Below are 17,314 nucleotides of genomic sequence, written 5' to 3'. Positions count from 1 at the left end.
AAAAAGAAAAACAACAATAAAGGCAATCACACTTTCCTCAATCTGAATGTATTTCCATTTTTCTTCCATATCCATATTATTTATCTATTTTAAAAATTTAGGTTGTTTCTAATTTCACTATTACAAGTAATGCTGTGAGGCACATCTTTATGAATATATTATTTTTCTCCTTTAAAATTATTTATTCAAGCATGTCCCAAGGCATCTGCTTGTTGGGGATCAAAGGAGAATAGCAAATTCTGTCTTGCTATGTGTTATCAAAAAAAAAATTGCAAAACACTGTATCAACTCACAATTCCGCCACAATCATAGTGACTTGTGAAGACAATGATTTCTGCAAGTATTATTAGCTTGTTAGCAAGAAAGGGGTAAAGATGGCACTTTATTTGGTATCATTTTACTTTTAAGTATCACCAGTAACTAATTGCATTTTGTTTTGTTTTGTTTTGTTTTGTTTTGTTTGAGATAGAGTCTGTACTTCACCCACGCCGGAGTACAGTGGCGTGTTATTGGCTCACTGCAACCTCCACTTTCCAGGTTCAAGTGATTATCTTGCCTCAGCCTCCCAAGTAGCTGGGATTACAGACATCCACGGCCACGTGGGGCTAATTTTTATAATTTTAATAGAGACGGGGTTTCACCATGTTGGCCAGGCTGGTCTCGAGCTCCTGACCTCAGGTGATCCTTTTGCCATGGCCTCCCAAAGTACTGGGAGTACAGGAGTGAGGCACCGCGTGCGGCCTAAACACATTTTTAAAATTGGGTAGCAGGTATATGATAGTGTTTGCACAGCTTCAACAAATAATGACTACTTTAAAAATCTTACATCCGCCTCTATCTTCCCCTTATGTATCCTGCCATTTGATTTATTTTCTCACTTCAAGTACTGTTCTAGGTATTAAAGAAACAGCAGTGCCTGTATAAAGCTGTGAGTTCATAAAGCTTGTTACCAAATTAATGATACAATTTTATGCAATGATGTGCTATGAAACAAATAATAGCAGACACACGTATTAATTTATTATGTGCCAAGCACTGTTCTGAACACTTTAGTAAAAATAAAAGTTAAATCCTCATAAAAACCCTAGATTTTTATCCTTATGTTGTAGACGAAGATGCAGTCACAGCAAAGCCAGGTACTCTGGCCAAGGGCAAAGCTGGGGTCTGAATCCAGGCCATCCACACTTATCCATGGTACTATGTGGTTAAGAGGCCAAAGGCAGCAGCGGGCCCTGGGGTGACCCCCTGCGCTTTGTCCCAGCACAGAGGAGGAAGCAGCAGCAGGCAGCTGCACTCCCAGATGAAATGGGGCCAGAAGAGTCTGGGGGACAAGACTCGAGAGCCGGGAAGGGTTGAGGTCACCGGTTTGGAGCTGTCAGGTACCCTAATGGATACATGAGGGATCCAGGGCTAAAGCAGCCTCTGGAAGAGAGTGGTTGCCCTGTCACTTCAGCACCAGGAGCAGAATCTGTTCTAAATCTGAGCACGGAAGGAACCCTCGACACCGCACAACGGGGTCCCTGGCGGGGAGGCTTCGACCAAAGCCCGGGACGCCGGGGTCTTTCCGCGGGGGAAGCCGCCCTTGGCTCGCCTCCGCTGTGGCCAGGTGGCTCCCGGAGGGCTGGCGTCCGACAGTCTCCTGACCTCCTGCGCCCACCCCGCCTCCGGGGCTAGGAACCGCCAGGGCGAGGCGGCGGACGACGCGTGGGGCCGGCAGGGGGCGCGGGTTCAGCTGGGAGGGCAGACGCCGGGGGTCCGCGGAAAAGGACAAGGGGAAGGGGTGCGCAGACGCGAGGGGAGGAAGCGAGGTGGCGGGAGCGGAGAGGAGCGGGCTGGGGAACTGGGACGCGTGTGGAGGGCGCTGCACTGGCCCGCGGAGGGAGGGGTGGCGCGGAGTCCGCGGCCGCCTCTCCGCGTCCCGGCTCCGCAGCCCGGGTACCACCGCTTCTGACCGCGGCCTGGGGGCCCTCAAGACGCCTCGGCTCTCACCTCCCGGCGGGGAAGAGCGGACCGGACGCCGTCGGGAGAAACCAGGTAAGTGCCCGCTTCGCAGCAGCTTCCGGTCTTGGCGGCGGGTGGGGGCGGGGCCGGGAACGCGGGAACGTTGTCACGGAGACGAGGCGCCGCGGTCCTGCACTTGGGGCTGGGATTGAGACCGGGGGGCTTGACCGGTGGGAATCCTGCTGTTCTGCTCAGTGTTCCGTTCAGTAAGCTGGCATTATTGCTTCGGAAAGTACTTTTCCTTACATTATTCCTTTACTCCGATAACTCAGTAAGGTTATTCCCATTTTACGGAAGATAAACTCAAATGTCCTGTGACTTGCCGAGGATTACAGAGAGGGTCGAACGGTGTACCGCTGAGTACAGTCCCTAATACCATTCCCACTCCTGAAGTGGTTACACTCCAAGTACTGACGTTTTAAGGGTCAGGTTTGACATCTGCAACCCCCATGCTTTCGCAGGAGAACACAATAGCCCTTGAAAAGATGAGAACTGACCCACATAAATTTTGTCACAATATATACGCATATATTTCCTCAGATAATCTTAAACGGAATTGAAAAATAAGTTTGAGTCTGGGTGCGGTGGCTCATGCCTGTAATCCTAGCACTTTGGGAGGTCGAGGTGGGCAGATCATATGAGCCCGGGAGTTCGAGAGCAGCCTGGCCAACATGACGAAACTTCATCTGTACAAAAAATACAAAAATTAGCCGAGTGTAGAGGCGCGGCATGTAGGCCCCGCTACTTGGGAGGCTGAGGTGTGAGGATCACCTGGGTCTGGGGAGATCGAGGCTGCAGTGCCATAGCTAAGCCACTGCCCTCCAGCCTGGGCATCAAAGCGAGACCCTGTCTTAAAAAGAATAAAAAATAAAAATAAAGTTTGAGCCTAAATGCACCACAGCCCCATCTAGTGGCTTCCTCTTCTAGCCCCTTTCCCTAGGGATTCCCGGAAAATGTAACAGGAATTAGGGAGAGGTGCTTGAAAACTACTTGCTAATTAATAACAATAACAACAACAAAAAACACTTTTTGGTATGACAAAAAGTATGTTAGTACTGGAGTCTGAAGTGAAGAAAAAAGACGCTGGTTCACTCAGTCGATGACCCTAGGGAACTAGGGAGAGGTCTGGATCCCAACTAATGTACAATGAAACTAAATTTGAAGAAATTCTTGCTTCAAACAAGGGGCTTTCACAGGATAAGACTTTTTATTGAGGCACCTGCCAACACAAATGGCAAACAGCCCAAAAGCGCAGGTGGGAATGTGTTTCTGGTGCTGGTGGGTAGGATAGGTTAAATGACTCATGGCAGTGGAGGATTTGAAACAAGGATAATGCTTGGCAGTGGCGTGCAGTCACAGGAGACAGTTTAAGGGGAATATGAACAACAGTCAAAAGCTTCAAGAAGGAGGAACTGTGGGAGGTGGCAAGAGGTCATGGATGATGAATTCATGGGTATGGTCCACCAAACAGCTAGATACCAGAGGCCAAAGTTAAAAACAACAACAACAAAAAAGGGAACAGACATAAAAGATTGATTAGAAAAGTTTCACAGGTAGGTAAAGCAAGAACAAGTTTTGCTTGCTGTTTTAATTTTTTTTTAATGTTTGGGGGTAGAGTGGAAAGAAATTAGCAGGAACAAGGTCCTAGTAGAGTGAGCACCTACTACATACCAGTTGTAAACACTGGGAATTTTCAATGGTAAAATATAGATTCTTGCTCTTTAGGGGCTAATAGACTAATTAAAAAGAAAGTTGTGTCATCTGACTTTTCTAAACAATGTGGCAATGTTCTGATGGTGACAACTGCAGGATACTATAAAAGCACAAAGAAAGGGAGGTCCTGGGGGAAGATTGGGATTGGAGTTGATGGAGAAAGCTGGTGTTGGTACGTTTGAGACTGAGGTACCAGTGTGGGGTATTAGATTTGATGGATTAAAGTATGGCAAGATAAGTGGCTGGGGAGGCTGAAGAGGCAAACGACAGCTTGGTTTTAAAGAGTTTGACAGGCCAAGTAAAGGGCTATGAACTAAAATTTAAACTTAGTGGCATGTGCAGATCTGCAATTCAGGTAGGGTTCTCTGGTTGCAATGTGAAGGGCAGATCTGAAGGGAGGCAAAACTCAAGACAGAGTAACTAACTCTGAAGCTGTTGCGAAGATCCAGGCTGCAGCTGGTGGAGGTCTGAACTAGCACAGAGGGGGCGAGAATGGAGGCAGATTCTGGAAACACTTAGGAGGCTGGTGCTTGCTTAGATGGAAGGCTGACAGATGATTGGGTAGATAGTGTGTCATTCAGGGAAGTTAAACAACAGAGTATGAGTAAGTTTGACAGTGACTTATGTGGACATCTGAGGAGTTTTGGATAGACTGAATCAGAAAGTGAATGGGATGCTGTCATCAATAACTCTGCACATAATTGGACATTTTGTGTGATCATGTGAAAATAAATATAAAACATACTCTATATCTGAATGCTTCCCCTATATAGGTATATAAAGAACTCTGTGACTTTTACGAACCATTTCTAAACATAATGAAGGGAGAAGGCAGTCATTCTACAATGACACTATAGAGACATTTATTTCTCCACTCTGTACTCTCCTTCACCACTCCCTTCATCTCAACATATTTGCTCTCCACCTGGGTAGAAGCTTTTAGGGGCATGGATCTGTGTCTTGTCTACACACATAACCCTTATTTTCCTCGACCAGAGATGCATGAAGCAGTTGTATTATACACAGCTGCCATGTTTCTAAAGGATAAAGAGAAAGCTAAGAAATTTAGGTTCACCAAGCATGGTGGCTCATGCCTGTTATCCCAGCACTTTGAGAGGTCGAGGTAGGAGGATTCCTTGAGCCCAGGAGTTCGAGACTAACCTGGGCAATGTGGCAAAACCCCATCTCCACACAAAAAAAAAAAAAATTAGCTGGGCGTAATGCTATGCACCTGTAGTCTCAGCTACTTGGGAGGCTGAGATGGGAGGATCACTTGAGCCCAGGAAGTCAAGGCTGCAGTGAGCCATGATCACTCCACTGCACTCCAACCCGGGCAACAGAATGAGAGCCTATCTCAAAAATGACGACAACAACAATAACAACAAACTTAGGTTTACAAACAGTGCATGTTCTCACTTATGAGTAAGAGCTAAACATTGAGTACACATGGACACAAACAGGGGAATAATAGACATTGGGGCCTGCTTGAGTGGGAGGAGGGGAAGATTCAAAAACTACCTACTATACCTATTACCTAGGTGATCAAATATAATTTATACCAGACCCCCATGCAATTTATCTGTATAACAAGCCTACACATATGACCCTGAAACTAAAATAAAAGTTAACAAAAATAAAAAAAATTTTAAAAAAGAAATTTAGATTTAGAAATAAAAAGCAATTTGCCTACAATGGAACTATGATTTCCAAGCAAGTTGTGGATGGGGTGTATGTCTAGGAGTCCAAGTGTGGGTACACACTTGTCAACTTGAAATAATCAAAAGGGTCAGAGTCCAGTTTTAAAGAGTTTATTCAAGCAAAAAGCTGGGAATAGCCATTAGAGGACACACAGACTCCAGAGAAATGGGATCAGTGTTCCAAAGTTAAAAGTGAAATCTTGCTTATGTAGAAAGAAGACAAAGACATTTATTTAGGATTACAACAAATTAATTAGGCTGTAACAAATTACTTAGTTACAGTTTGTTTTCTTTTCCAGCCCAGTAATGTAGGCTGTAACAAATTAATTAGTTACAGTTTGTTTTCTTTTCCATGCAGTGTGTTTTCTTTATAGTTGGTTTTCATTTCCTTTCCAATTTAAAAGTATATTTAACATTCGATCTTAAGGCAATGTGATAATCAAGAAGTCCTTGTGTGAGAAAGGTAAGACAGAGGTGAATCTATAAAAAAGGTCAACAGTGGAGAGGAAAGGGGGTCTTCCTTGCAGCGTTTTGGTCATTTATAGCATTTTATAAAACAATGCAGGTAAGGGAAAAGGCTAATCTATAATCAGAGAAACAGAAGGTTATAGCTCCTTAAGTTACAGGTGCCTATCATGTGACTCAGGCTCAGTAATAACATTCCTCCAAAGCCTAAAATAATTTAGAATTCCAGCAGCTTAGATTTCAATATACTTATTTTTACACAAGGAACAGATATGAGAGTTTGTGTGAGGGAACCAGGGAAGCTTATGTTTCCCTTGATGTGAATGAAGTACCAAGCTGGGAAAACAGTTAAGGAAGTGTATTAGTCTGTTTTCATGCTGTGGATAAAGATATACCTGAGACTCGGCAATTTACAAAAGAAAGAGGTTTGGTTGGACTTATGGTTCCACATAGCTGGGGAGACCTCACAATCATGGCAGAAGGCAAAGAGAAGCAAGTCACATATTACATGGATGGCAGCAGGCAAAAAAAAGAGAGCTTGTGCAGAGAAACTCCCATTTTTAAAACCATCAAATCTAATGAGACCCATTCACTATCATGAGAACAGCATGGGAAAGACTCACCCCCATGCCTTAATCACTTCCTACCAGGTCTCTCCCACAGCACATGGGAATTATTGGAGTTGCAAAATGAGACTTGGGTGGGGACACAAGGCCAAACCATATCAGGAAGTATCCCAAATTGAGTTCATCTTCTCCTCCTTTCACCCTCAATAGGCCAAATTCCTTGCTTTGGTAGTGAAGCTGCTGTTAGCTCTATGTTCCAGGCAGAAGTCTTAGGATTCTTCTTAGACATTTTTTGTTCCCTTGTTTATGAAATCCAGTGAGGTCCAAAAGTCAACAGACAAACCTGGGTTCACTCCCCAATTCTGCCACAAGCTACTGTGGGTTAAGTCCTAAAATTCTCTAATCCTCATTTCCTGATTATAGAATTGGGATCATAATAATCTGAAGATTAAATGAAATAATGTAGACAAAGCTCCCCAAGTGATTCCAATGGGCAACTGTATTAGTTTCCTGTGGCTGCTGCAACAAATTATCACAAATCTGGTGGTTTAAAACAACAGAAATATATTTCCTCATAGTTCTGAAGGCCAGAAGTCAGAAACCTACTTCACTGGGTTTAAAGTGTCAGCATGCAGGACAATCCTCCATCTAGAGGCTCTAAAGGAGAATTCATTCCTTTCTTCCTCCAGTGTTTTTTGGCTGCCAACATTCCTTGGCTTCTGGCTGCATCACTACAGTCTTCAAGGCCAGCATCTTCAAATCTCCCTCTACCTCCTTTTAATAAGGATGCACGTGGTTGCATTTAGGGCCCACCCAGATAATCCAGAATAATCTATCCATCTCAAGACCTTTAATTTAAACACAGCTGCAAAGTTTCTTTTTCCAAATAAGGTAACATTGGTAAATGTGATGTAAACATTTGTAAATGTTCCAGGAATCAGGACCTGATATCATTGGGGCCATTTTTTTTAACCTACCACAGCATCCAAGGTGGAGAGTCTCCATAGTCACTAAAGAATTGTCTCAAAAAAAAAAAAAAAAATCTTTGAGAAGACAAGCATTTGAGAGGAATTTTAACCCATGATCTGTAGCCCTTTGTGTACCCAATGTGGTAACCACTAGACACCTGTGGCTAATTACATCTAAATTTTAATTAATTAAAATTAGAAATTCAATTCCTCAGTCATACTTGCCACAGTTCAAGTGCTCAATAGCCTCATGCCATAATGGACAGCACAAATATAGAACATTTTCGTCAGCAGAGAAAGCTCTAATGGACATTACTGGGTACCTACTGAAATATGTGTTTCTAGGTGCATATGTGCATTTTTCTCAGGGAAGGGTCTAACAGAAGACACAAGCTATACATCTTGATAATGACCAGTCTGTTGATAGGTTATATTTAGCCTATGTTTTAAAATTGAATTGGTTGTTAACTTTTAAAGTTTGTTTTAAAACATTAAAAAGAAAAACAAAATACAAGGCTAGAGGATCGCTTGGGCCCAGACGTTCAAGACCAGCTTAGGGCAACCCCACTCATCTCCACAAAAAAATTAACCAAGTGTGGTGGCACATGCCTGCAGTCCCAGCTACTCAGGAGGCTGAGATGGGAGAATCACTTGATGTGATTAGTCCTGGTAGCTTCTTCTAGCTTAGTCAGAGCTTTGTCTTCTGAATTAGATAGTGTGAAGGTGACAGTGATACAGGTCTTCCTGTGGACTAGATACCCCAATCTTGCCTTCCTCTTGGTAATGCAGTAAGGGCCCCCTATCTTATGACACAGGGCAGGAGGGAAGACAGCAGCTCTATGGGATCCACATCATGTGCAGTCACCACCAGCTGAGCCTTTTCATTCTCCACCAAAGTGGTGACAGTGTTAACCCTGCTGAAAGGACAGGTGACCTCTTCGTGGAGACATCCCCTTTGCTGGCAGCTGTCTTCTCAGCCCACAACAACAGCCTCTGCTTCTCTTGCTTTGTCTCTGGTCTGTACTTGTGGGCCAGCCTAAGCAGTTAAGGAGCTCATTGGCAGTCCAAGGTCTGGGCAAACTAGTTAATCACAGGAGGCATTTTCAGCTACTCATAGGAGATAGCCCTTTGCCGCTGAAACCAGATATAGCTGGGCTATTTGTCAAAGCAAGGGAGATCCTTTTGGGCTGAATGTCCTGTCCAATGCCAAAATTCTTAGGCCTTTTCTCAAACAAGGAATTTACTACTTTCTTAGCTTCCTGCTTCTTCGAGACAGCAGGGGCTGGGGCCATCTTCTTCCCCTTGGCCTTCTTTCCGTTTGGCATCTTGGGCAGCTGGAGGAGAAAGAAAGGAAAATGAATTTTCTCCTCCATCTTCTAAACACTCCTGGCTGTTCTGCAACCTCACATATTATTAGTGTTCTCTATCGTTCTGCCTTTAGTTCCTGCATTTTTCATGCCGTAGGCTCTCTATGGCTAGCTCATCTATTGCCACGTATAAGGCTTCAACTACCATATCTAAACTAATTAGTTCCAACCTATATCTTGAGTCTGACTTTTTTTTTTTTGAGTCCCATCTCCATAGAGTTGACTGCCACTAAACGTGACTGCTTGTTTCACAGACATCCTACACTGATCATGAATTCTTCCTCTCTTTCCCTCTGCTTGCCTCTTTTCTCCTGTATCTTCTCTCTCCTGGACTAGCACTGCCATTCACCTATTCTCTCCAACAGAAATTTGGGATCTTCTGTGATGTGTCTATTTCACTCATGTACACATTAGGCAGGGTCTGCGTCTCATTTATCCTTGTGTTCTCTATGTCCATGCTCCATAAAAACATAACAAAAAAAAGGAGAGGAACAAATCGATAAAAGAGTCAGTTCATTGCTAGCAATGGGCTTATGAGAGTGGACTGGAAACAAGAAGATGTGAAATTTGATTCATATTTGTAATGGGAGCCCAGGGTAAACAGGAAGAAAATGAAGGATGAGGGCAAAATGTTAAATCTGAAATTTAATGAAGATGATTCAGACAGATTTAAAGGCATACTTACCAGAGAAGACAGATAATCAATGAGGAGGATTTACTTTGGAATAAAAAGCATAATGGGGCTGGGTGTAGTGGCTCACACCTGTAATTCCAGCACTCTGGGAGGCCAAGGCAGGTGGATCACCTGAGGTCAGGAATTCGAGACCAGCCTAACCAACATGGTGAAACCCTGTCTCTACTAAAAATACACACACACACACACACACACACACACACACAATTAGCTGGACATGGTGGAGCATGCCTATGACTCCAGTTACTTAGGAGGCTGAGGCAGGAGAAATGCTTGAACCCTGGAGGCAGAGGTTGTGGTGGGCCAAGATTGTGCCACTGCACTTCAGCCTGGGTGACAGAGCAAGACTCCATCTCGAAAAAGAAAAAATAATGACTTCATGACAATTTGAATGTAAAGAAATGAAGAGAATACATCTCATCCAATACTGAAAATTCATGTCTGGGAAGACAGTAAAGCATGATGAAAAGGAGACATGTTGGAACTTCAGGGTCTGCTATAACATTGGGTGCTCAGCACACTGTCCCATATGAAGTCTTGCTTCCACCCCTCTTCCAAGGCATGGGGCTCCATGTATTCATCTTTGAGTTGGTTCTCCATAGACTAGAACTAAACAGTAATATGTGAGGTGATTCCCTTATTAGTTCCCTCCCTAGGAAATTCATACTGTAACTAATTACTGCAAACTTGGTGGCTTGAAACAACAGGGATTTATTATCACATGGTTTTGGAGGCTAGAAGTCTGAAACCAAGGTGTTGGTAAGGCCATACCCTCAGTGAAGGCTCTAGGGAGGAAGCCTTCCTTGTCTCTATGATTCCTGCTTGTTGCCGGCAGTCTTTGACATTCCCTGGCTTGCAGCTGCGTCTTTCCAATCTCTGCCTCTGGTGTCACACGGACTTCTTCCCTCTGTGTCTCAGTGTGGTTCCACATATCATCTTTTAAAAAGATACCAGTCAGGCCAGGCACGGTGGCTCATGCCTGTGATCCTAGCACTTTGGGAGGCCGAGGAGGGTGGATTACTTGAGGCCAGGAGTTTGAGACCAGCCTGGCCAACATGGTGAAACCCCATCTCTATTAAATTAAAAAAAAAAAAAAGACATCTGTCATTGTCTTTAGGGCCCACCCTAACAGTTGGGTATGACCTCATCTTAATTAATTACATCTTCAAAAAATGTACATTTCCAATAAGGTCACATTCTGAGGTTCCAGGTGGACACAAATTTTGGGGGGTATTCAACCCAGCACACTGCCTTTGCCAGCTAGCAATTTGTTGAAATTCACCCTCCTGTGACTGCTACGTAACATGAAAGGGGCCTTTTAAATCTATTTCCTTAAGGCAGAGATTAAAGGAAAGGGGCCTAAGAAAGGCGGCGAGTCTGGGTGGAGGGTAGATTAGGACAGCAGGGAAACCAACATCAGTGATATCTGGGTGGAGAGATTCAAGCCACAATTTTGAATATACAAATCCTTCTATCCAACTGCCTGATGCCTTTGGAATCTGCCCCTAGGCAAAGGCCAAAGCAAAATATGGTAAACAGAATATAAGTCTATAATGGGATGTGTTTATAACCACAGGAAAATATAAGGCTGTACCTTGCGGAGGAGATGAAATGGAAATGAATGTGGTCTATAATTAATCATCACTCAGCACATTCATAAAATTTCCTGGAAGCAGGAAACGGGAATGAGAGTAGGCAAACTGGAAGAAATGCACTGAGCAGTTGTTCTGCCTCCTTCCTTTTCCAGATGACAAAACTAAAGACCCCCACTCTGAAAATGTTTATCCCAATGTAGCCAGATAGTAGGTGGCAGAACCCATCTGGGACCTTGTATCTCCTGACTCTGTTCTTCTATTTTATCTTGATGCTTCTCAAGAAAATGATTAGAATAAAATAAAAATATACTTCTTGCAAGTTCTGAAAATTATTACATAGCAAGAGGATTTGAAGGCAAAGATTAATTCACCTGTGTGTGAGGAAGAGTTCATTTAATTTCTTGGTTTAATTTTAAGTTGTAGATACAGTGTTTGATAAGCCAAATCACAGGAGGAAAAATAAGGAAATGCTCCTTAGCAGGAGGCATGATGTTACAATTTGTCAGCAGGTGTCGCTAGAAAGACATTGCGGGAGGAAGGGCTTCGCTTTTGGGTCTGGCGCGCACAGCTTCTCTAGCATCCAGTAATAGTTCCTCCTTGTAGCAGCTTGCTCCTGCATCTTCTTGGGCAGTTTTGTAGCCGAGCGCCTCCAGTGAGATGCCTCCCCGTGAATGGCTGTCTCTTGCACCCTAGAGGGAAGACCTCTGATAAGTTCCGAAGGGCAGATTTCAGGCAAGTTTCACGACCATGGCAAAACAGTAACTTTTCTGCTATCCAGTGAGCCAAGGCTGTGGACTGCAGAGGAGGTGCCTAACAATCGGGTGGACAAAATGACACTCTCAGTGAATATAAATCCATCTCTTTCCTTAGTGCTTGCTCAACGGACTGTAAACAAAGTAGACACAGTGGCAGAGATGGAGGCTATGTATGGGCTCAAAAACAGGGACCGCCCCCACTCACCAAAACTGACCTAGCGAACACCACCATGTGTACCTACTTTGTCAACAGCAGAGGCCAACACTAACCCCTTCAAATGGTCCCTGACCATTTGAAGAGGCCAACCCTAAGCTCTTCAATTAGTCCTCGGGAACCAGCCAGCCACCTGGTGGCAGGTTGATTACACTGGACCATTTTCTTCATAGAGGAAACAGATTAATCCTCACTGGAATAGACATGTATTCTGAATATGGATTCGACTTCCCTGCCTGTTTTACTTCAGCTAGCCTTACTATCTGTGTACTTACGAAATGCCCTATTCATCATCTTGGTATTCTGCACGCATTGTTTCTCATCAAGGATCTCATTTCACAGCAAATGAAGGATAGCAATGAGTTCATGTCTATGGAAGGAATCAATTGGTCCTACTACCCACATACTCCAACATCTAGAAGCAGCTGGCCTAACTGAAAGTTGGAATGGATTACTAAAAACTCAGTTATGGTGCCAGTGGGGAGATAGTGCTCCAAAACAACAGCATTCTGTCTTACAGTGTATTGTACATGCTTTGAATCTGAGATCGTTATATGATGCTGTTTCTCCATAGCCAGATTACATGGACCTGGGCATCAAGGGGTGAAAGTGAGCATGACCAATAATCCATTTGCAGTATTTTTCTTTCTCTGTCAGAAACTTTGAACTATGCTGGTTTGGAAGTCATAGTCCCCAGCATAGTTCAAATGATTACAGGCATGGGTCACTGTACCCAGCTGATAGTTGTATTTTATTACAGAAAAAAATTGAGTTTCTTTGTTGATGTACAGATGTGCTCAAAGATGTGTAGAAGGGTACACGATTGAGTAGTCAGAGTCCTACTCTCATTTGAATCTCTGTGCTTTTGCTCACAGTATTCTTTGAGGGAAACTTTAAAAAGTTCATGAAAAATGTGTATTATGAAAAAGTATGCATGGATTTAAAATTTCTTTGCAAATAATTTCATACTAACTTGACATACATGTCTGAATAGAACCTAGTTTGAGGCATTAAGAATATCAGTTTGAAAAGAACTCCTATCGGAGCAACATGAATTCTGCTAAAATTGAAGCAAGAACAAACATCAAATTTATGGTGATGCTTGCATAGAAGAATGGCAAAATCATTGCTGCCTTACAAAAAGTTTACGGGGACAATGCCGCCAAATAATTCAGTAGTTTACAAGTGGATAAATCACTTTAAGAAGGACAAGATGATGTTGAAGATAAAGCCTGCAGTGGCAGACCATCCACATCAACTTGCAGGGAAAAAATAATCCTGTTCGTGCCCTAATTGAAGAGGACTGACAGTTAACAGCACAAACAAAAACCAACACCATCGATGTCTCAATTGGCTCAGCTTACACAATTCTGACTAAAAAATTAAAGTTGAGCAAACTTTCCACTCAATGAGTGCCAAAACCATCACTCTCAGATCCACTGCAGACAAGAGTAGAGCTTTCAGTGGAAATTGTAAACAAATAAGACTGAGATCCAGTATCGTTTCTTTGAAGAATTGTAACAGAAGGTGAAACATGACTTTACTAGTATGAATCTGAAGACAGTACAATCAAAGCAATGGCTACCAAGAGGTGGAATTGGTAGTCAAAAGCAACAGTGGACTGGTTAAGAGCAAATGTTGTGACAACAGTTTTTTGGAATGCTTAAGGAATTTTGCTTGTTGACTTTCTGGAGGGTCAAAGAATGATAACACTGCTTATTATGGGGGTGGTTTGCGACAGCCAAAACTTTAGCAGAAAAACATCCAGAAAGCTTCACCAGAGAGTCCTTTTTCACCATGACAATGTTGCTACTTGTTCCTTTCGTTAAGCAAGGACAGTTTTGCACAGGTTTCAATGGGAAATCATTAGACATCTGCCACCTTACAGTCCTGATTTGGCTCATTGTGAATTTTTTTTCTAATCTAAAAAAAAAAAATCTGTAAAGGCACCCATTTTTTTCTTCAGTTAATAATGTAAAAAAGACTGCATTGACATGGTTTAATTCCCAGGACCCTAGGTTCTTTAGGGATGGACTACATGGCTGGTATCATCACTTACAAAAGTATCTTGATCTTGGTGGAGCTTATGCTGAGAAATAAAGTTTTAATATTTTAATTTTTTATCTGTTAATTTTGTTTTTCCATAAACTTGAAGTTTACCTTGTATGTGCCTTAAATGACTCCTCTCATCCTCTCAAATTTGAGACACAGCTTATTTCAACATGAAGCTTCTTCCAGTTACCCTACCCTGCAGGATTTTTCTTTCTCTGTGTCCCTGAAGGATTTGATAGTATCATACATTTAGTACCTAATTATACATTCTGAATATAATTGTCCTTTAATTATTGGATGTATTAGACTGTTCTCCATCGCCCGCCCCACCTGCCCCAGTCCACTAGACCCTAACCTCTTTTAGGATGATGTCTCATTCCTTTTTTGCACTGTCCATCAAAACACACATACAGTAAGTCACTACTCAGTGAATACATTTTAATTAAATAACTGTCCTTACCCACTTGCTGCACTGATCAATCTCTATCTTGCTCCAAATTCGGTGTTTCAGCTAATACAGTGTTTTTCAACCTAATTTGACTAGAGAGCATCTTTGACATCAATATGTGATTTTTCAAAGCCACTTGGGACTAAAAAGATAATTTGTCAATTTGTGCTTGATATGCAAAAATGATTTACATAAAACATTTTAAATTAACACATCATAATATTTAAAAATATATTCTACATTTGTAATATGACTTTTTCCCATTATTTAGAGATAATTAAGAAAGCAAAGTTAAAATACTATACTAAAGTTCTTCAAAAAATTAAAATAGAATTACCATATGATCCAGCAATTCCAGTTACATGCCGTAGTAAGCAGAATAATGCCTCTCCAAAGATACCCACATCCCAGTCCCTGGAACCTGTGAATATATTGTACTACATGGCAAAGGTGAATTAAAGTTACAGATGAAATTGAGGTTGCCAACTAGCTGACCTTGAAATACAGAGATTATTCTGGGTTGTCTGGTTGGGCCTAATGTAATCAAAGGGTCCACAAAAGTGAAAGAGAGGCAGGAGAACAGGGTCAGATTGATGTGATGTGAGAAGGACTCAATCTGCTGTTGCTTCCTTGGAAGATGGAGGAAGGGGCCATGAGCCAGGAATGCAGGCAGCCTCTAGAAGCTGGAAAAGGCAAGGAAACATTTCTCTAGTTAGCTCCAGAAGGGAATGCAACACTGCTGATGCTTTGCTTTTAGCAAAGTGAGACCTGTAACAGGCTTCTGACCTCCAGAACTAAAATGTAAATTTGTCTTGTTTTAAACCAGCCAGGTTGTGATATTTTGTTACAGCAGCAATAGGAAACATATACATGCCATAAAAATGCACCCCTTTGAAGCATATGATTCAATGCTTTTTAGTATAGTTACAAAGTTGTATAGCTATCATCACTATCTAATTACAGTATATTTTAATCATGCCTCAAATGAGTTCCTATGATCAGTCATTCCCCATTGCCTCCTCCTCCCAGCCAGCTCTTGACTACCACTAATCTATTTTATATCTCTGTGGATTTGCATGTGCCAGATATTTCACATAAAAGGAATCATACAACATGTGTCCTTTTGGGTTTGGTTTCTTTCACTTATCTCAGTGTTTTCAAGGTTCATCATGTTGTAGCATGGATCAGTACTTCATTTCTTTTTGTTGTTAAATAATATTCCACTGTATGCCTATATCACGTTTTGTCTATTCGTCAGTTAATGGACATTTGGGTTGTTTCTACTTTGGGGGCATTCTAAATTATGCTGCTATAAACATTTGTTTTCAAGTTTTTGTGTGAACATATGTTTCCAGTACTTTCGCATATATACTTAGGAATGGAATTGTTAGATCATATGGCAAATCTCTGTTTAACCTTTTGGGGAACTGCTAAGCTATGCTCCAAAGGGGCTGTACAATTTTATATTTCTGCCACCAATGTATGAGGATTCCAGCTTGTCCACATGCTTGCCAACACTTATTTTCTATTTTATAATTATTATTATAGTCATCCTAGTGGTTTTAAGGTGGTATCTCATTGTGGTTTTGACTTGCATTTCCCTAATGATTAATGATGTCGGGCATACCTTAAAGTGCTTATCATCCATTTATATTATTTCTTTGGAGAATGTCTATTTAAATTCTTTGTCTGTTTTAAAACTGAGCTATTTGCCTTTATATTGTTCAGTTGTGAGAGTGCTTTGTGTACTCTGGATACTAGTCTGTTATCAGATATATAATTTGCAAATATTTTCTTCTTAGTGGATTGTCTTTTCACTTTTTTGATAGTTTACCTAGAAACACAGAAGTTTTAAATTTTGATGAAGTTCCATTTTTTTCTTTAGTTGTTTGTGTTTTGGTGTCCTGTTTAGAAACCACTGTCTAATCCAAGGTCATAAAGATTTATTCCTATTTTTTTCTGAGAATTTTATAGCCTTAGCTCTTGCAGTTAGGTCTTAGATCCATTTTGAGTTAATTTTTGTATATGATGTGTGGTAAGGGTGTAATTTCATCCTTTTTCATGTGGAAATCCAGTTGTCCCAGAACCATTTGTTGAAAAACTCATTCTGACCCATCGTGTTGTTTTGGCACCCTTGTCAAAAATCAGTTGACCATGAGCATATGAGTTTATTTCTGGACTTTCAGTGTTATTCTGGTGATCAGTGTATCTATCCTTATGCCAGTACCACATAGTTTTGATTAATGTGGATTTGTGGTAAGTTTCAAAATCAAGAAGTGTAGGTTCTCCAACTTCATTCTTTCCCGATTGTTTTGGTTATTCTGGGTCCCTTGTATTTCCACATAAATTTTAGAATCAGCTTGTCATTTTCTTCTAAAACAGGCAGCAGTGATTTTGATAGGCATTGTGTTGAATCTGTAGATCAGTTGGGGAAGTATTGCCGCCTTAATATTATATGTTTTCCAATCCATGAATATAGAATGTCTTTCTGTTTTTAAAGTCTCTTTAATTTCTGTCAACAATGTTTTATAGTTTTTAGTGTACAAGCTTCCAACTTATTTTGTTAAATTTATTCCTAAGTATTTCATTATTTTTGAGGCTATTGTAAACGGAATACCTAATGTTATTTATGGATTATTCATTGCTACTATATATAAATACAATTGATTTTTGTATATTGATCTTGTATCAATTACAAGGGTTCAGCAAAATTGCTGAACTTGTTTATTACTTATTAGTTCTAATAGTTCTTTTGGTGGTTTCATTTTTTTTTTTTTTT

The sequence above is a fragment of the Cebus imitator genome, unplaced genomic scaffold, assembly GCF_001604975.1.
Source record: "Cebus imitator isolate Cc_AM_T3 unplaced genomic scaffold, Cebus_imitator-1.0 Scaffold448, whole genome shotgun sequence".
Taxonomy (NCBI): Eukaryota; Metazoa; Chordata; class Mammalia; order Primates; family Cebidae; genus Cebus; species Cebus imitator.
This window is presented reverse-complemented; position numbering follows the sequence as displayed.